Source organism: Coregonus lavaretus (genome assembly GCF_964263955.1).
Source record: "Coregonus lavaretus genome assembly, contig: HAP1_SCAFFOLD_556, whole genome shotgun sequence".
Taxonomy (NCBI): domain Eukaryota; kingdom Metazoa; phylum Chordata; class Actinopteri; order Salmoniformes; family Salmonidae; genus Coregonus; species Coregonus lavaretus.
Window position 1 is genome coordinate 215,398 of NW_028156520.1, and position 22,313 is coordinate 237,710.

The following is a 22,313-nucleotide window of genomic DNA, read 5'->3' on the forward strand; positions in this document are numbered from 1 at the left end:
AGATGAAAAAAAAAAAAAAACTTTACTGATGCTGTCACGATCGTCTAGTAGCGAAGTAGACCAAGGCGCAGCGTGTGAAAGAAACATGACTTTATTATATTAAAGTACTAACAAACCAAACAAAACACGACTCGTGAAGTCCAACGGTTAACACTGACCGTAAAGGAACAAAAACCCACAACACCCAAAGGAAAACATACAGATTAAATATGGCTCCCAATCAGAGACAACCAGCCGACAGCTGACACTCGTTGCCTCTGATTGGGAGTCATACAGGCAAACATAGAAACAGAACAACTAGAATACCCAACATAGAAAACGAACACATAGAATGCACACACCCTGGCTCAACATATAGAGTCCCCGAGCCAGGGTGTGACAGTACCCCCCCCTAAAGGCGCGGACTGCGACCGCGTCTAAACACCCCAAACAGGGGAGGGCTGGGTAGGCATTCCTCCTCGGAGGCGGCTCCGGCTCCGGCTTTGACCACCACCCCTCCATACTACCCCCGTAGCGCCCCTGGTCCGGTCTGACCCCGCTGGCTGGATCTGGACTGGACATTGACGGAGCGGATTGCTTACGCTCCGTTGTGGAGCAGCTGACCGGTCTTACCAGGCTGACGACTCGCACCCCGGGCTTGGTGCGAGTAGCAGGAACGGGCTGAACCAGGCTGACGACTCGCACCCCTGGCTTGGTGCGAGTGGCAGGAACAGGCTGGACCAGGCTGGCGACTCGCACCCCTGGCTTGGTGCGAGTGGCAGGAACAGACCGGGCCGGGCTGGCGACTCGCACCCCTGGCTTGGTGCGAGTGACAGGAACAAGCCGGGCCGGGCTGGTGACGCGCACCGTAGGTTTGGTGCGAGTGGCAGGAACAGGCCGGGCCGGGCTGGCGACGCGCACCGTAGGTTTGGTGCGAGTGGCAGGAACAGGCCGGGCCGGGCTGGCGACGCACCCCGTAGGTTTGGTGCGTGGAGCAGGGACAGGCCGGGCTGGGCTGGCGACGCACCCCGTAGGCTTGGTGCGTGGAGCAGGGACAGGCCGGGCTGGGCTGGCGACGCACACCGTAGGTTTGGTGCGTGGAGCAGGGACAGGCCGGGCTGGGCTGGCGACGCACACCGTAGGTTTGGTGCGTGGAGCAGGAACAGGCCGGGCAGGGCTGGCGACGCACACCGTAGGTTTGGTGCGTGGAGCAGGGACAGGCCGGGCTGGGCTGACGATGCACCCCGTAGGCTTGGTGCGTGGAGCAGGAACAGGCCGGACTGGGCTATGGAGACGGATAGGAGACCTGGAGTGAAGAGCTGCCACAACCCGTCCTGGCTGAATGCCTACCTTCACACACTCTGTGTGAGGCATCAGCACAGGACGTACAGGGCTGTGTACCCGTACTGGCATAACAGCACGTGACACTGGCGCAGGATATCCGGGACCGAGGAGAGGCACTGGAGGCCGCGAGCGCTGAGCCGGCACACTCCGTCCTGGCTGCATGCCCACCTTCGCACAACACGTGCGGGGTGCTCGCACAGGACGTACCGGACTATGCCGGACCACTCGCGGCACAGTGCGCATCTCCGCATACCGCGGAACCTGCCCAGTCTCATGCTGCCATGCCTGAGTACGGGGAGTTGGCTCTGCTCTCCATCCAGGCTCCGCCAACCTGCCTTCTGGCCCCCAAAAGCCGGTGGCCTCCTCTCTTAATCTCCCGATTCGCCCTGTGGCAGCCTCCTGCTGCCCAGTCGCCCATGCCGTGTGCCCCCCCCTAAAAAATTATTGGGGGTGCCTCTCGCCTTTCCGACCACGGCCCGGTTGACGCCGCTTCTCCACTCCTGCCTGGGTCTCCCCCTTCATCGCCTTCCGGTACCGGACGGCCTCCTCCTCGGTAATCTGCCCCCAACCGAGGAGGACATCCACCAGCGTCACCTCCTGCGTGTGTTCCTGGACACGCTGCTTGGTCTTTGTATGGTGGGTTTTTCTGTCACGATCGTCTAGTAGCGAAGTAGACCAAGGCGCAGCGTGTGAAAGAAACATGACTTTATTATATTAAAGTACTAACAAACCAAACAAAACACGACTCGTGAAGTCCAACGGTTAACACTGACCGTAAAGGAACAAAAACCCACAACACCCAAAGGAAAACATACAGATTAAATATGGCTCCCAATCAGAGACAACCAGCCGACAGCTGACACTCGTTGCCTCTGATTGGGAGTCATACAGGCAAACATAGAAACAGAACAACTAGAATACCCAACATAGAAAACGAACACATAGAATGCACACACCCTGGCTCAACATATAGAGTCCCCAAGCCAGGGTGTGACAGATGCCACCTAGATTGAAGCATTCATTCTATCGATTTATGACATTATTCTGGTGAGCAAGGGTTTACTTAGTCTTCTAGGGCAACAAGTAATGACAGAAGAGAAACTGCATATAGGCCTATTGAATTATAGACAAATTGACTAACAAATAGCCTACCAAAATGTTGGAAATCATAAGCAGAAATATAGACCTATATAAAAAGGACTGTCAAAAAATCGCTCCGCCATCTCTGACTATACAGCACATTTTCTATATACTCGGGTTAGGGTCGGGGGGGTCTCAGATTTTCACTTTATTACATATTGTCGGGAGGTTGCGGAGCGGTTGTTAGAAATTGCAGGTGTGTGCGGGTGAACATACAACTGACCCTCACATCACTAGTACTTGATATCTTAGAGTACATTTGTGTGTTTGTGTGTGTGTGTGTGTGTGAGTGCATGTGTTTGTGCATGAGTGTGTGTGCGCCTTCTGCGCTATCCCCTGAAACAGCCCTTGGCCCCAGTACAGAGTCCCATGAAATGCCCTTTGGTGCTCCTCAACAGGGAAGCCTTTCTTTCAGCATTCTCCTGGCCTCTAAACAAAATCTAAGTGGTAGTCAGAAAGAAAATAATCCATTAAGGATAACCATTTGGAAAAATGTATCCTAATTTATCAAGCTATAACGTAATCATATTATAAGGTAGGGGAATAATGAATATGGTCTTTAAGGTAGTACACTGGAGTTATTTTTCACAGGAAGGTGTACATTTTTGTGGCATCCTGTATTTATTTGAAATTCCTCTGTCTGGTCTTATTATACAGACATAGTAAAGTGGGCATACATACCCCTCCACTCCATCCATTTTCACGATGCGGTTTTCATTAATGGTGCTCTCCATCTATACGTTGGGACAGAAATAAATGGAGCAGCAATAAAGTTGCTATGGTCTGCCTTACCTCCATTTGTCTACCTTTGAATAGGAATGGGTACTTTTGAAACATTGGGCTTAAAACCTGTCTTGATATTGTGGTTTACAAACCTGTATAACCACATCTTATTCTGAAAACTTCCGGCAGATATTTTTACATTCCAGCGGTGCTACTCTGTAAAGATGTAAATTAGGTTGTGTGTTGATCTTTTACATCCATATTCTCAAAGATTACTATATAGTCTATGTGGCTAATGTTTTGTATCATGTTCCGACAGAAACATCTGCATACCACAGAGACAGATGTTTTCTCCATGTAGCCACTGAAGAGTCACTCTTGACCTCTGACCTCTCCCCAGAATGCCTCACTTCACACACACTTCAAACTGGAGGCTTTGCTTTATCTCTGTTTGTCATCTCTCTTGTTCTGAAATAGAAGATCATAATAATAGTGATTCTGATACAGATTAAAACACTCACCCATGACACAAACAAACAACTAATAATTAGACACATACACTACCGGTCAAAAGTTTTAGAACACCTACTCATTCAAGGGTTTTTCTTTATTTTTACTATTTTCTACATTGTACAATAATAGTGAAGACATCAAAACTATGAAATAACACATATGGAATTATGTATTAACCAAAAAAGTGAGAAACAAATCAAAATTTATTTTATATTTGAGATTCTTCAAATAGCCACCCTTTGCCTTGATGACAGCTTTGCACACTCTTGGCATTCTCTCAACCAGCTTCACCTGGAATGCTTTTCCAACAGTCTTGAAGGAGTTCCCACATATGCTGAGCACTTGTTGGCTGCTTTTCCTTCACTCTGCGGTCTGATTCATCCCAAACCATCTCAATTGGGTTGAAGTCAGGGGATTGTGGAGGCCATGTCATCTGATGCAGTACTCCATCACTCTCCTTCTTGGTAAAATAGCCCTTACACAGCCTGGAGGTGTGTTGGGTCATTGTCCTGTTGAAAAACAAATGATAGTTCCACTAAGCCCAAACCAGATGGGATGCAGAATGCTGTGATAGCCATGCTGGTTAAGTGTCGCAAAGACCATCAAGCACTATGATAAAACTGGCTCTCATGAGGACCGCCACAGGAAAGGAAGACCCAGAGTTACCTCTGCTGCAGAGGATAAATTCATTAGAGTTACTAGCCTCAAAAATTGCAGCCCAAATAAATGCTTCACAGAGTTCAAGTAACAGACACATCTCAACGTCAACTGTTCAGAGGAGACTGAATCTGGCCTTCAAGGTCAAATTGCTGCAAAGAACCCACTACTAAAGGACTCCAGTAATAAGAAGAGACTTGCTTGGGCCAAGAAACACGAGCAATGGACATTAGACATGTGGAAATCTGTCCTTTGGTCTGATGAGTCCAAATTTGAGATTTTTGGTTCCAACCACCATGTCTTTGTGAGACGCAGAGTAGGTGAAAGGATGATCTCCGCATGTGTGGTTCCCACCGTGAAGCATGGAGGAGAAGGTGTGATGGTGTGGGGATGCTTTGCTGGTGACACTGTCGGTGATTTATTTATAATTCAAGACACACTTAACCAGCATGACTACCACATCATTCTGCAGCTATATGTCATCCCATCTGGTTTGAGCTTAGTGGGACTATCATTTGTTTTCAACAGGACAATGACCCAACACACCTCCAGGCTGTGTAAGGGCTATTTGACCCAGAAGGAGAGTGATGGAGTGCTGCATCAGATGACCTGGCCTCCACAATCACCCGACCTCAACCCAATTGAGATGGTTTGGGATAAGTTGGAACGCAGAGTGAAGGAAAAGCAGCCAACAAGTGCTCAGCATATGTGGGAACTCCTTCAAGACTGTTGGAAAAGCATTCCAGGTGAAGCTGGTTGAGAGAATGCCAAGAGTGTGCATAGATGTCATCAAGGCAAAGGGTGGCTACTTTGAAGAATCTAAAATCTAAAATATATTTTGATTTGTTTAACACTTTTTTGATTATTACATGATTCCATATGTATTATTTCATAGTTTTTTTTGTTCTTTTTTTTGTCATTTAGCAGACGCTCTTATCCAGAGCGACTTACATGAGCAATTAGGGTTAAGTGCCTTGCTCAAGGGCACATCGACATATTTTTCACCTAGTAGTGATGTCTTCACTATTATTCTACAAGGTATAAAATAGTAAAAATAAAGGAAAACCCTTGAATGAGTAGGTGTTCTAAACCTTTTGACCGGTAGTGTAAGTGTATTTCCATATTGAACATTACATTTTATGTTATGTGAATTATAATGTTTATGGCTTATTTTATCTAATCAATATTTAGTATTACTATAGTTCCATTATGTGATCCATTAAAAAAAAGTATGTTCTGGCGTCTCAGTACATTCGGTTATGCCTAGTTTAGTTTCCTTGCAGAATTCCATTCCCGACTTTATTCAAAAACCATCTGGTTGTTCGGAAAACATATGCTGTTTGCTGTGTTTTGAGAACATGCAACACACAGAGGTCACGGTCGTTTGATATCCAAATGAGCTGTTAGCGCAACAACAAACTACCCACACAGCAAATTTAAAACCATAAAATGCAAAATACACAATAAAAAAATTCACATTTCTATCCATACCCCAAAAAGTGTGTCAATAAACTCCAACTTCAACTCAGAACTCCCCTTTTCACACCTGCTGGCCTGACAGGTTAGAAAAACAGCAGCGCTGCTGTCGTGTCTGTGTGGTATCAGCAGAGTATAAAATGAGACACCCTTCACCTTTTCTACGCTTGGCAACATTGCCCGGTGCCAACATCCACAGTGTCCCCATTCCTGATTTCACTCATATATACTGAACAAAAATATAAATGCAGCATGTAAAGTGTTGGTCCCATGTTTAATGAGATGAAATAATAGATCACTAAAATGTTCCATATGCACAAGAAGCTTATTTCTCTAAAATGTTGTGCACAAATTTGTTTACATCCCTGTTAGTGAGCGTATACTTTGCCAAGATAATCCATCCACCTGACAGGTGTGGCATATCAATAAGCTGATTAAACAGCATGATCATTACACAGGTGCACCTTGTGCTGGGGACAATAAAAGGCCACTCTAAAATGTGCAGTTTTATCACACAACACAATTCCACAGATGTCTCAAGTTTTGAGGGAGCATGCAATTGGCATGCTGAGTGCAGGAATGTCCACCAGAGCTGTTGCCAGAGAACTGAATGTTAATTTCTCTACCATAAGCCACATTCAACGTCATTTTAGAGAATTTGGCAGTATGTCCAACCGGCCTTACAACGGCATATCACGTGTAACCACGCCAGCCCAGGACCTCCACATCCGACTTCTTCACCTGCGGGATCGTCTGAGACCAGCCACCCGGACAGCTGATGAAACTGAGGAGTATTTCTGTCTGTAATAAAGCCCTTTTGTGGGGAAAAACTCATTCCAATTGGCTGGTCCTGGCTCCTCAGTGGGTGGGCCTATGCCCTCCCAGGCCCACCCATGGCTGCGCCCCTACCCAGTCATGTGAAATCCATAAATTAGGGCCTAATTAATTCATTTCAACTGACTGAATTCCTTATATGAACTGTAACTCAGTAAAATCGTTAAAATTGTTGCATTTTGTGTTAATATTTTTGTTCAGTGTAGCTGTGTTAATTTCAACTGCATGGCTGTCCAAATGTTGTCATGCTCCTGAACAAGCCTCCCTGTCTATAAAAAACAGAGCGGAAACGTCCCATAATTCTTTGTATGTTGTTATAGGAACTGTGATGTGAGCCTCCATGTCAGCAGGTTTGTTGCAGAGGACAATGTGAAGTTTTAAGCATGTCTGCTGCCTCTTTGGAATTGACTGTGGTGTCTAGGTTGTCCCCAACTAGATTTTCTAAAGGTGATGCAAGTTCAAGTTTTTCTATTCTTTACATATTTTCTGGGTGAAAGACAGCTACTGAGCTTTACCAAACCCAGAAATATAAAATAAAAACATGAAAAGAGGGCATAGATATGATATTATATAACCATCTGGATCTATCATGGAGATTAGATTCCTATAAATGTAAAGGTTTTGGCCTATTCAGCATACAGATGTAGGTTCTTAATTTGATCACTCTTTTGTTGCTGTGATTTTTCCTGCGCCGCAAGAAATGCAAATGAGCTTAGTGATTTACATAAATTCACTGAAAACCCACACTAACACACTGTTATAATAATAGTATTGCACTTTTCATGTAGCTTACTTTTGTCCAGGTTATAGCCTAACCACCGATCAAGCAAAATTATGAACTAAATGTTCAAATCCTGTAGCTGCAGGATTATTTTGCTACGACATTACGGGTCAAATTAAGATCCTACATCTGCATGTAATACATTGCTACCCAATGTATAGTAGGAAGCCAAGCCTCTCTCCAAGATATAACGTCTTCATCCCCCTCTAGTCTGGCTGGCTCATGTGTTTCTGATAAGGCCTATAACTGCCTGCAGTTTAGTTCCGCTGCGTGGTGTGAGCCGATGGGGAATAGATGTCCTCTGCTCCAGCCTTATCGCGTACTGGCCCCCTCTCCAACGCCTTCCACCAGGCAGGAGGAGGTATCCTGTGGTGGGGGGCTGATGCCGTCCATATGTCCTCTGACAGCGGGCTACCCTGACCCTGCCTGTGCCAATGGCAGGGGGTTTGGGGGGGCTCAGTGCATTTTCATTTTCTTAGCTATTGAGGGTAGAGGCCCATCGGAGACTGAGACGCTGAGGAAGAAGAATGTTCCCATGCCAGTGTTTTGGATGTATTGGGGTAGACACCTGGCAAATGATCCTCCATTTTCACGTATGGGAGAACACCGACATGTAACTTCCTCTTGCGGTTTTGCAGCTCAGCAAACATCTTTCCATTACCTTTCACTTGGTGAAGTTTGTTTGGCTCTCAATGTAGATTGCATACAGTTGCATAGGGCTTGTTGGTAGTTGCGTCTGGCACTTTACTGAATAGCTTTTCAGTCATATTTACTGGTTATCAAATTCCTATTCCGTCTGAAGCTCTATAGGCCACAATTCAGGCTTGTAGATGCAAACATTGTTTCTGTGTGTGTCTACATGTGTGTGTGTATTTGTGTGTGTGTTTGTGTTCGTGTGTTTGTGTGTGTGTGTGTGTACACACATGCATGCGTGTGTTAATTCGTCAGGGATGCTGAGGGGGCTTGCTAGTGAGCTCTGGAATTAATCTGAGATCATGGTAATCCATGCATGCCACACAGTGGTATTTACATTACAAAGCCAGGTTGTCTGGGCCCAAAGCATGCTGGGAGCTCCGAGGTGGAGATGGGATCCATATGCAGCTGAGGAGGTGCTGGAGCTGACGCAGAGATGTGTGCCGCAGGCCAAAGCCCTGCGATTACCCTTATCTGTGCCACACCTAGCTGATTGGTGTGATTTTTCAGGGTGGTTCAGAAAGCCAACACATGGTTGGAGGAGAGGAGTGGAGTACCTTCTGTATTTTCGCTAACCCCCACAACATAGCCAGCCTTCCATTGTGTCTGTATACTGTAGTCAACTTTATTCCTTCACCATTCCCTTACACATTTTTGAGAGAGTTTCTATTCTCAATACACACATTACCCACCCTTTTTACTGTACGATATTTGTCCGAAGCTGAAATACGATCACCATTAAGAAATGAAAAGTTCTCAGAGACACTCAAGTGGAAGGCCAATTTGGTGAATGGGCTTTTTCATAGAGAGCGGAGCGTAAAGGTTTTTCCTGCTTTCCTGATTATACCAATATGTTAGCCGCAGCCATGCACGGCTTGGGCGTAATGTGTTATTTTACCAGTTTAGAGTTGCCATTTCATGCTTGATTCTGAGAGGGAAGGGGCATAGCAAATGTTGATGGGAAGTGCTCTAGACTTTTGGATGGCAGGTAGACTCTTACCCTGTTACCTGACTGTCTGGGCGCTATTTTAAACCAACAGAGTTGGAGCAAACTCTATAATATATTATATGTGCAGTTTTTTTCTTTAATCTGAGGTCTCAAATAATTTAAATGAATGGAAAAAGGTGGACCGTAAATGTTTTATTGCAAGGAATTATAAATTGGAGACGAGAGAAAATGTGATGTACAGAAGTGGGCACCACTTGCCCGCTGCATGTGTGAGAGGCTTTTATTCACAATTCCAGACATTTTTTGCCCCCACAGACATAAACATGTTTGTGTAAAATAGCTATAAAGGTAGAAATGGATGATCCTCTTAATAACGACACTTCCGAAGTATGATTATGATGATCAACTGTCATCTCATTACAACATACTGGAATATATTATGGTCAGTGCTATCCGGAATCCTTGGGACGTCCCCACCCTAAACCCTAACCTTAACCTTAACCTTACCCTAACCATAACCCTTACCTAACCCTAAACCTAATCTTAACCATTTTAAATTTCAACTTTAATGGGGTATGGACATCCCAATGATCCCGGATAGCATGGTCGAATATATTACTGGACACAAGAGGCACACAGTAACGCCATATTGATTAATATATATATATATATATATATATATATATATATATATATATATATATATATATATACAGTGAGGGAAGAAAGTATTTGATCCCCTGCTGATTTTGTATGTTTGCCCACTGACAAACACATGATCAGTCTATAATTTTAATGGTAGGTTTATTTGAACAGTGAGAGACAGAATAACAAGAAAAAAATCCAGAAAAACGCATGTCAAAAATATTATAAATTGACTTGCATTTTAATGAGGGAAATAAGTATTTGACCTCCTCTCAATCAGAAACATTTCTGGCTCCCAGGTCTCTTTTATACAGGTAACGAGCTGAGATTAGGAGCACACTCTTAAAGGGAGTGCTTCTAATCTCAGTTTGTTACCTGTATAAAAGACTAATATAAAGGCGAAAGAAACGCACACCTATTTAGGCGAGGTGCTGGCTGACGGCGTAGAACACTTGAAAAAGAAAAGGAAAGCCAACGTTTCGACACACAAGTAATAACCAACGTTTCGACAGACAAGCTGTCTTCATCAGGGTATAATGATAAACACTGCGGGTCACTAGTTTACAGTGGGGAAAAAAAGTATTTAGTCAGCCACCAATTGTGCAAGTTCTCCCACTTAAAAAGATGAGAGAGGCCTGTAATTTTCATCATAGGTACACGTCAACTATGACAGACAAATTGAGAAAAAAAAATCCAGAAAATCACATTGTAGGATTGTTAATGAATTTATTTGCAAATTATGGTGGAAAATAAGTATTTGGTCACCTACAAACAAGCAAGATTTATGGCTCTCACAGACCTGTAACTTCTTCTTTAAGAGGCTCCTCTGTCCAACACTCGTTACCTGTATTAATGGCACCTGTTTGAACTTGTTATCAGTATAAAAGACACCTGTCCACAACCTCAAACAGTCACACTCCAAACTCCACTATGGCCAAGACCAAAGAGCTGTCAAAGGACACCAGAAACAAAATTGTAGACCTGCACCAGGCTGGGAAGACTGAATCTGCAATAGGTAAGCAGCTTGGTTTGAAGAAATCAACTGTGGGAGCAATTATTAGGAAATGGAAGACATACAAGACCACTGATAATCTCCCTCGATCTGGGGCTCCACGCAAGATCTCACCCCGTGGGTTCAAAATGATCACAAGAACGGTGAGCAAAAATCCCAGAACCACACGGGGGGACCTAGTGAATGACCTGCAGAGAGCTGGGACCAAAGTAACAAAGCCTACCATCAGTAACACACTATGCCGCAAGGGACTCAAATCCTGCAGTGCAAGACGTGTCCCCCTGCTTAAGCCAGTACATGTCCAGGCCCATCTGAAGTTTACTAGAGTGCATTTGGATGATCCTGAAGAGGATTGGGAGAATGTCATATGGTCAGATGAAACCAAAATAGAACTTTTTGGTAAAAACTCAACTCGTCGTGTTTGGAGGATAAAGAATGCTGAGTTGCATCCAAAGAACACCATGCCTACTGTGAAGCATGGGGGTGGAAACATCATGCTTTGGGGCTGTTTTTCTGCAAAGGGACCAGAACGACTGATCTGTGTAAAGGAAAGAATGAATGGGGCCATGTATCGTGAGATTTTGAGTGAAAACCTCCTTCCATCAGCAAGGGCATTGAAGATGAAACGTGGCTGGGTCTTTCAGCATGACAATGATCCCAAACACACCGCCCGGGCAACGAAGGAGTGGCTTCGTAAGAAGCATTTCAAGGTCCTGGAGTGGCCTAGCCAGTCTCCAGGTCTCAACCCCATAGAAAATCTTTGGAGGGAGTTGAAAGTCTGTGTTGCCCAGCGACAGCCCCAAAACATCACTGCTCTAGAGGAGATCTGCATGGAGGAATGGGCCAAAATACCAGCAACAGTGTGTGAAAACCTTGTGAAGACTTACAGAAAACGTTTGACCTGTGTCATTCCCAAAAACAGGATATATAACAAAGTATTGAGAAACTTTTGTTATTGACCAAATACTTATTTTCCACCATAATTTGCAAATAAATTCATAAAAAATCCTACAATGTGATTTTCTGGATTTTTTTTTCTCATTTTGTCTGTCATAGTTGACGTGTACCTATGATGAAAATTACAGGCCTCTCTCATCTTTTTAAGTGGGAGAACTTGCACAATTGGTGGCTGACTAAATACTTTTTTCCCCACTGTATATAATGTCAAAGGACACACGCAGGTGTCTGTAATCATGGCCAGGTGTGGCCTAATAGCATTGGTTAATTCACAGATAAAAACAACATACAAAAAACATATGATCATAGATACTTGGCTACATAGGCCCACAAACATTTAACAATGAATAGCAAAATCACAAGAATGGCTTCAAATCAAAGTCTATGTTGAGACCGAAGGGAGCAAGGGTCTTTAAATTAAAGATCCAGGCAGCCTCTCGTTTTAGAAATCTCATAGGGCAGAAATCTCAGTGTCACGTTCGTCTAATGACGGGACAGAGCAAGGCGCAGCGTGATATACGTACATGTTTATTAAACCAATAAACACTCGACAAAACAACAAACTAAACGAAACGTGAAGTCCAAGGTAGCACACACAACATACCTTACAAGATCCCACAACTCACTAGTGCCAAACGGCTGCCTAAGTATGATCCCCAATCAGAGACAACGAGCGACAGCTGCCTCTGATTGGGAACCACACTGGCCAACATAGAACTATACATACTAGACAAGCCACATAGAAAAAGCACAACAAGGAAAATACACACCCTGACTCAACATATAAGTGTCCCCTGAGACAGGGCGTGACACTCAGAGATCAATTGGTAAGCTCTGATTTACCACCCCTAAATATCCCTGCACAACGTCTATTTGCGCCTCTACCGGATGGAAACTACAAGTGTAACGGCTGCGCTCAATGCAACGGCACTTACAAATGTAGATCCTTCAAACACGCCCAAACAGGGAAACCGATCCCAATTAAAGATGTTATTAGGTGCTCCCTTAAGGCAGTTATTTATCTTATAACTTGTCCTTGTGGTAAAAATTATGTGGGTAAAACAAAGCGCAAATTAAAAGTACAAATCTCTGAGCATCGTAGCACCATTAGGTGCAAAAACTCGACATACCCAGTCGCTGCCCACTTTTTGGAAGCGAACCACTCGATTTCTTCCCTACGTTATATCGGCATCGAACAGGTCACCCTCTCTAGGAGAGGGGGTGACCTCGACAACTTATTGTTAAAATGAGAGGCTGCCTGGATCTTTAATTTAAAGACACTTGCTCCCTTCGGTCTCAACATAGACTTTGATTTGAAGCCATTGTTGTGATTTTGCTATTCATTGTAAATGTTTGTGGGCCTATGTAGCCAAGTATCTATGATCATATGCTACCAATGTTTTTTGATTACAGACACCTGCGTGAGTCCTTTGACATTATATAAACTAGTGACCTGCAGTGTTTGTCATTATACCCTGATGAAGACAGCTTGTCTGTCGAAACGTTGGTTATTAGGATATTAAATTATTGCATCTGAGATCCTAGAGTGTGCAGCTTTCCTTTTCTTTTTCAAATGTATAAAAGACACCTGTCCACAGAAGCAATCAATCAATCAGATTCCAAACTCTCCACCATGGCCAAGACCAAAGAGCTCTCCAAGGATGTCAGGGACAAGATTGTAGACCTACACAAGGCTGGAATGGGCTACAAGACCATCGCCAAGCAGCTTGGTGAGAAGGTGAAAACAGTTGGTGCGATTATTCGCACATGGAAGAAACACAAAATAACTGTCAATCTCCCTCGGCCTGGGGCTCCATGCAAGATCTCACCTCGTGGAGTTGCAATGATCATGAGAACGGTGAGGAATCAGCCCAGAACTACACGGGAGGATCTTGTCAATGATCTCAAGGCAGCTGGGACCATAGTCACCAATAAAACAATTGGTAACACACTACGCCGTGAAGGACTGAAATCCTGCAGCGCCCGCAAGGTCCCCCTGCTCAAGAAAGCACATATAGAGGGCCGTCTGAAGTTTGCCAATGAACATCTGAATGATTCAGAGGAGAACTGGGTGAAAGTGTTGTGGTCAGATGAGACCGAAATCGAGCTCTTTGCCATCAACTCAACTTGCCGTGTTTGGAGGGGGAGGAATGCTGCCTATGACCCCAAGAACACCATCCCCACCATCAAACATGGAGGTGGAAGCATTATGCTTTGGGGGTGTTTTTCTGCTAAGGGGACATGACAACTTCACCGCATCAAAGGGACGATGGACGAGGCCATGTACCGTCAAATCTTGGGTGAGAACCTCCTTCCCTCAGCCAGGGCATTGAAAATGGGTCGTGGATGGGTATTCCAGCATGACAATGACGCAAAACACACGGCCAAGGCAACAAAGGAGTGACTCAAGAAGAAGCACATTAAGGTCCTGAAGTGGCCTAGCCAGTCTCCAGACCTTAATCCCATAGAAATCTGTGGAGGGAGCTGAAGGTTCGAGTTGCCAAACGCCAGGCTCAAAACCTTAACGACTTGGAGAAGATCTGCAAAGAGGAGTGGGACAAAATCCCTCCTGAGATGTGTGCAAACCTGGTGGCCAACTACAAGAAACGTCTGACCTCTGTGATTGCCAACAAGGGTTTTGCCACCAAGTACTAAGTCATGTTTTGCAGAGGGGTCAAATACTTATTTTGCTCATTAAAATGCAAATCAATTTCTAACATTTTTGACATGCATTTTTCTGGATTTTTTTGTTTTTATTCTGTCTCTCACTGTTCAAATAAACCTACCATTAAAATTATAGACTGATCATTTCTTTGTCAGTGGGCAAACGTACAAAATCAGCAGGGGATCAAATACTTTTTTCCCTCACTGTATATATATATATATATAAAACAACTACTTTCAGGGCAGAAAATGCACTCTAATGACTTGCAGCTCTATTCAGTTTGACAGGGCTTTTAGGTTGCTGTGGAGTGATGAGAAGGGCCACACATCGTTGGTCTTATTTCCACTCCAATGCTCTCTAAACCTCTCTCTCAGCACAGGGGCCTTGTGAAGCTGTCCATGGGACTCCAATAGGAGACAGATAGGCTGGAAGGCCATGGCAGTGTCACTGGGACCACAGAGAGATTGGCATCACTCTCCTCACACAGCGTGTAGTGTGTCAGGGAGCAGCAGTGGTGACAGCCACTGTGACCACTCACTGACACATAGAGTGGTTCAACTCAGAGAGAAGGAGAGAGAGACTATTGAACTGTTTAACCTTTCTCTAATAGGCTGAACAAGAGTTCAACAGTTGAAAAGTAGAAGCAGTAGTAACATTTCTGAATGTGATTTCCATGAAGACAAGGCATTCCTAATGAGTGATGAGATCTTGAAAATTGGATCATCTCTGTAATATTTCAAACATAATATTTCACAAAACCTACAAGATAGGTACCTAACAATGCAATGCTTATTTTTCCCATCAGTTTACCCACATCTGCTCTTATCAAGGATACACTCACACCCTTAGTGTTCCATTAGCTGCCCTGCCTACAGCACTCCTCCTTAGGAGATCACAGATCCTGTTTCTATATAAGCAACACCACTCCCTTTGCCTGAGCTCTACTCGCTGCCCTGTAGGGCCTCATCCTTGGTCTGTGCTCATTTCACTGCCATTTAAAATATATTTGATTTATTTATATGTACGATTCCAGAACGAATGGCAATGTGTTTTCATTCACAATAATGTCCACAACCTGTCTATGTACAGTACTGTACAGTGAGCCTCCAAAACATGTTGAGACATTTCTCACTATAACATCAGATCCACTGAAACTGAAAACCACATGGTGCATGGTGCATTTCCAAACCTGCATCTTATTTGGGAAGGACTGTACATTTCCATTATGCCTCTGACTACAGTTTGCATCCAGTCGTTTCCTCTCCCCCTTGCAGTGCCTTTGTAATGGAGGGCAGCGGTAATAACTTTCTCTAATTTAGCTCGTGGCTGCACAGTAAAAAACATATGCCACAATGAATCGCTAAAATAAACATTAGGCCCCAGATATCTGAGGGGCAGCGCTGTAGCTTTGACATCCCGTATTACACTTAATTGGCACCAGGCATTAAATAGAAGCCTGAAAATCCCCCACAGCCACCTGCTCCTCGCACTGTGTTTATGTTTAACCAGTAATGGCGCTGGACCACAACGATTTCAACCTGCTATTTTCTGTCACCCGAGACGAGGATTTTGGCTAAAGAATGTCAGATTAAATTTGTATAAAGGCGGTGTTTGGATTTCCCAAGTGCATTGTCTTACGCAGACTTGATTTATGTGTTATTAGAAAGAGTTGGTAATGAGAGATGGAGGAAACACAGTTCATTTTGCACAACTCATTTATGTTTTCTTAGAACAGTAATTGTGTCATAAAATAATGCAAATCCATATTTTTGAGTGAATTAATCGAACAAAGTATTTAAACCGAAAGACTACTGATTTCAATATCATCTTAATTAAACAAAATAAATAATAATTTTCTCCACAATAAATTATCTGCGTTAAAACACTTGCCAAATGTGGTTTGAAAATACAAAAGGAGGACGTTCATGTTCCCCATTGTGTATTGTTCCCCATTGCCCTCCTCCCCTCCCCTGACATAGCAGACCTCTCCTCCCCTGACATAGCAGACCTCTCCTCCCCTGACATAGCAGACCTCTCCTCCCCTGACATAGCAGACCTCTCCTCCCCTGACATAACAGACCTCTCCTCCCCTGACATAGCAGACCTCTCCTCCCCTGACATAGCAGACCTCTCCTCCCCTGACATAGCAGACCTTTCCTCCCCTGACATAGCAGACCTCTCCTCCCCTGACATAGCAGACCTCTCCTCCCCTGACATAACAGACCTCTCCTCCCCTGACATAGCAGACCTCTTGTCCCCTGCCATAGCAGACATGGGCGAATTCTACTAGGGACTGCACCTCCTTGTCAGCATAATAATTAAGTGATGTCATACTACTTAGTACTGTAGGACCACAGAATTACCACTCAATAAGTCATGCCTGGGTTGCTCTCTTTTCAACCAATAAAGCTACCTGCAAATCACTTACATATTGCACTGGCCTCATAGTGGCCACTGGGGGGAAAATAACCAATGAAAATAAAGAAAACAAAACAATGATTTTGCAAGAGTTCATGACTCTGGATTGAAAAGAAAAAAATAGGTTTGTTAGAGTAAATGAAATGTTGGTTGTCTGTTATTCTGTTTGGTAGGGTATGGTTTTCAAATAGCTGGCATGACCTAGTGTCCAATGCTACTGCAGATGGAGCTGGTGTGGATGATGTAGTGGGCTGGAGTGGTCAATTCTGAATATTGGCAGTCTGCAAAGAAAATACTTTGTTATACAGTTCAATATGTTGGTTAATATATAGACTCATTATTATAAAAAACCTCACTCTGAAAAATACGGATTGCGGTTATGAACCAGTGATGAGAGTCTTACATTTCATTTATACTGAATGCCCAAAGTGACCTTTGGTACCAGTACTAAAGATGTTAGTTCTGGTATATGAAACCGAGTGATACTGATGAATATGGATGTCTAAGTTGTTTGTTAGCTGACATATAGTCCACCATTTCACAACCAGGTTAGAGGGTGGTAGGAGATCAGTGACTCCCCTCCCCTTCCTGTACCTGATGGTATATGTTACCCATTAAATAGAAACCCTCCAGGAAATCACTGTTCCATCTGGGGCTAGTCAAATCCGACTGCCTCGTCACAAAGCCATGCATGGTAAAGTTTAAAAACTCGAAAGCAGACCGAGCACACTGTCCACCCCTTCTCCCTTCTGAACGAGGGAACTGACGGAGGTAGAAGAGATTTACTGCCCTAATCAAAAACCGGCCCACTGCTGGAAATTGAGCGTGAATGATGTCATCAAACTGTTCCCACTCAGATGCTATGATTTATCACATAATGTGAGATCCATAAAAAAGAGAAGAAGAAAAACAACGACTGAAGAGTCTTACAAGGAATACCCTGTGTACTTGTCTTTCGAAGAAGAAAAAAATGTATGTACGTTTGAATATTTTCTTTTCCCCCTGAACGTTACACAAACCTGTGTCACCTCAGTGATGCATCGCACTGGCACCCCTTCATCAATAAAGCTAATTGCCATTTCTACGAATTCAGCAATTCCACGATCCTGAATCTCACTCCAGCGAATCTACCATGTCAAATACACTGTTCTCCACAGTGGTTCTGCACAGAACAGACCACCTCAAGATGCACCCATGCATATCCTGGTTGTCATAGCTTATCTATGCTGAGGGAAAGCATTCAGGTCACTACTCAGTGGGGACTTGGCACTTCATTAAACAAATCATCAGGAAAACACAAAGCAATCTCAGTCTTCAATCCTGGGAAATGATGTGAGAGGAGGGGTGAACTTTTATTCATCTTTGTGTTTGCAGAGTTGATAGGAACTGTGAATGAAGAACGTGTTGATACCGCAGTCTACACAAGCTGATTCTCAAGTAATGAGGTACTGTGGTGTTTCTAGCCTTTTCTGACTCCAAAATACACTTATTTATAGAAGCTCAATAAAAGCTTAGGATTTCTCATGTCCCTTTAGTGAAGCAGAGACCTAATTCAGATGGGATCTGTGGATTTTGGCAGACTTTGCTGCATGGATAAGGCTGCACATTGGGGTTGTCCCACAAATGCAGACCATTAATGAAATTGAGTGAGAATAAGTGAGAAAGAAAGAAAAGGAGTGAGAAAAAAAGAGGGGGATTCCTGGCAGAATGTGTAAGAGAGTAGGGGGTGGGAATAGTACACACACGCTGAAACGGGAGGCTTGGCTGTAATAAATGAACTGCCACAGTGCTATTTCAGGCCTCCGCGCTGGAATAATACACGGCTGTAAGCGCAGCTGGGGCGCGATCAGATGTTCCCTTGCGTGTGGTGTCAAGGTGGTGTCTGCCTACCATCACAGACAGACACGGCACGGGCCCTAGCAGTCTCCCTAGCCACAACCTTCAATCCCCCCAGCCCTCCAGTCTCCCTAGCCCCAGCCCCCCAACCCCTCAGCCCTAGCTCAAACACTCCCCAGCCCCAGCACAGAGCACTGCTCTGAGGCCTCTTCCTCCACCCGGCTCTGTCCTCTGGTGGGGCTTTACCACAGTGGAAAAAGGGCTCATTTGGTTACCCACCGTGGAGATGATGGATTGATGGTTCACTTACTGGAACAACCTTACTTTGAGGTAAACAAGTGTAAAGCTATAATAAAAATGGAGGAGAAAGAGAACATTTTCTAGTAGTTACCTAAAACTGGAGAAGGATGACGGCTTAGGAGCTATATCTGAGCCCCTAAGGCAGAAGTACACATTTGTTAGACCCTAGGTTGGTTTCGTATGCAGTGAAATGGAAATATAGAAATGAATGCAACATTTATCTGATCTCCAGATAAAGTGAATGTGACTTGGTTGCTTGTAGCCTTTAAATATGTGTTATTACATGATTATAATGGAGTCATTACGCTTGAGATTGTGGCAATTGTCTAACAAAGTCTCTGCACTATGAATTACATTGCTCTGTGAATGGCTGCCTTTTAGAAAATACCTTTTTTTTTTAGGTCTTGATCTATGCTTTATTTTCCACTAGCAGGGTTGAGGAACCGATGATGCATGTGAGGCCAAATCAACAGGGAAATTGGACAAGATCTTTGCCCCTGAAAATAAAAGCCATTGGCCTCATTATTCTCTCACACCATTACTCTCCATTTGCTCCTGATGGCTGTAATTTCGTCTTTCAAATCAGATCTTGACTAATTAATTCCCCCCAAAAATCGTACTCAAACTCATGTGCGCACCCCTTCGTCAGAGACCCTGTGACAAAACTAAATGGGCGAAATGAGACAATTTAAGTGGCATTAAATAATAATTGAACTAGAATCTACCAGTCTTCCCCAAAGCAAGGAAACTTTGTGTTTTAAAGGTGCAGCAGCATAAATAAACTGAAATTAATTAAATACAGGGTGGGTGGTTTACTGCCATGGAAAGAATTCACAATTTAGAGACCTGTGCCAAAGACCCAAATGGACAAAATGAAGGTGATCAGTCATATATCTCAGCTTTTTGACAGTAAGCATATTGTCGGCTGAGCAATTTAGACAAATTGGATGAAATTGCAAAGGTAAACACAGGGAGACCTCCAGTAATGTTTCTTTCTTTCTCTTTTTCTGTCCCTTACTCCTTTTTTCAGGGACTATTTTTGTTTTGTATATTCCTTACCTGTATTTTCTGTGAGCAAGGAGGCGAGACAAGAGGTACCCACTAAAGCTAAGAAAGTCAGAACCTTGACATGACAGCGAAGTGCCTGTTTTGCTTTTGCTTATATATATATATATATCCCCCAAAAATTGGGACAACATCCTTCCCTTTTTTGCATAATACAATTTTGAATTTTAAAAAATGAAACATTTAGTGCAACAATCCAGGTGTGTATAATAGATAGAATACAATTAATCTGTGCTACGGAGCACATTGTCTCTCAGTGACGTGTTTCCAAATGGCGAAATGAATCACTTGTGACGCACAGACACAGTTCATTTTAAACACTTTGCGCTGAAGCTTGTGTGCAAGGTGCTGAAAACCTGGAGCAGTGTGAAAGGTGATAGGTCCTAAGGGTTGCAGGCCAGAGGGCCAGAGTTTACACAAAGTAAATAAAAATAATAAAGGAGAAAATAACAGCACCGGTTGCTAAGACACAACACATTTATCTTATGACAGAGGGAAAAACTGGTTCTGGTTTTCTCTCACCCCAAAATTATTTTTTTGAGAGGGTGGTGGTGAGGTGGGGGTCATGGGTTTGAAGAATGAGGACGCCATTACAATCATTGTGACAACATTGTGGCAGTAGTCAGGGGTCTCTCTCATACTGTAAAACGGCTGTCTAAATTGACTGTAATGATTTCTATTGTAATATACAGGGTCACAAGTTTGATTAAATCTACCCATGCCGCTGATATAAGAGCAAATCAAGCCACTGACTCTTTATAATAATGTGATTTGCTGTCATCTATTTACCTAAGGACTCTTTCACAGTTTAGACTGGGCTGTTTTCTGAGCCTCAGCTAGTTTGTCCACCTCTGGATGCCTGGAAAAGCATTGACCTGCCATAACCGCAATCATGTAATTAGCTACCCTCCCTCATTAGAAAACAGTACAATATTGGAACATAGTCTAAGTGGCCTTAATTAATGAAAACTTTACAACGAAATTCTGAGTCACCAACCACTGTGAGTCAGTCAAATGTCACTTCAGAGGAAATAGGTCCCCACATTTTTTGTATTAATGGTCATTTAGGAAAATAGCAGTAAGTCTGTCCATGTCCTTGTCCACTCTGTGACCCGCTCTCCTGTTAGTATCACATCTCACACAGTAACGGCTGATCTGATTGGCCTTTGGTCCTGTGTGCTGCTGTATTATGGGAGGCCCTGGTTGGTTCTGTCAGCACACCACTGGCCTCTAAGGGTGACAAAGGATATCTGCCATGCCCAGAAGAACCACATTAGCAGTGCTTTGACTTCATCATATTGCTCGGGTCTCCCATACAGTGAGAATATGATGAATATGATACATAAGTGCTCAATGTTTACCCTGAGAAGAAAGGATGTTGAAATGAATCTTACCTGGTCCTCCAGGGTTGTCAAACCCACACTCTGTCCTTGAATTGGATAAACTGACAAAAACAAAAACAAGAAGGCAAGGTGACATCAGTGGCCCCATTAGATTATCCATCAACTGCTGTGCTGTGCCTCATGGACCACATTACTCACCAAGGGTGGCTATTTCATTTGTTACATGTAACGCTGCTGCATTCCTACCTGTTGACCTTTGACTTCTACAGCAGGCATGCTGTGTGTGTGTGTGTCTGTGTCTGTGTGTGTGTGTGTGTGTGTGTTTGTGTGTGTGTGTGTGTGTGTGTGTGTGTGTGTGTGTGTGTGTGTGTATGAGGCTGTTTCTGGGCTATCATTCACCGCTCTCCATTCATGAGGGCTGGTGAGAACAGACAAGCTGTAACGTATCAACCCTGTCAATATAAATCTGGGGTAGGGTTGAGTGTGGTGAGGAGGTGATCAGCACTTCCTCCGTACTTCTCCTGTGGAGTTTAAATCCCCAGTCTGTCTCCCTTCCCCCTACTTGCTTTCCTCCTTCCCCTTCTCTCCTTTCCCCCCTTTTCTCATCTTCACCTCTCCATCTCCTTCCCTTCCTCCCTTCCATCTTCCTTGTCTCTCTCATCTCCCAGCCTTCCACTGCCAGAGCTGTCAGCCTGTGTTCAAGCTCCTAATCATCCACATTGATGGTGATTGGCTGTTTTGACACAAAAGTGTCACATGGGGAATGGGGGAAATGGGCTTTGTGTCTGCATCCAGGGAGCATGTTGAGGATGTCAGGGAAGATGGGAACGGATTATGTGGTACGGACTAGACCAGGCATTCAGAGCCTCATTTCCAACCACTACTGACTGGATCAGACAAACTATACATGACAGTGCTACATTTTTCATACCTCCACTTTATACAGTTAGGTCAAAGTGCCTATTTATCATAAAGCTGTGTAT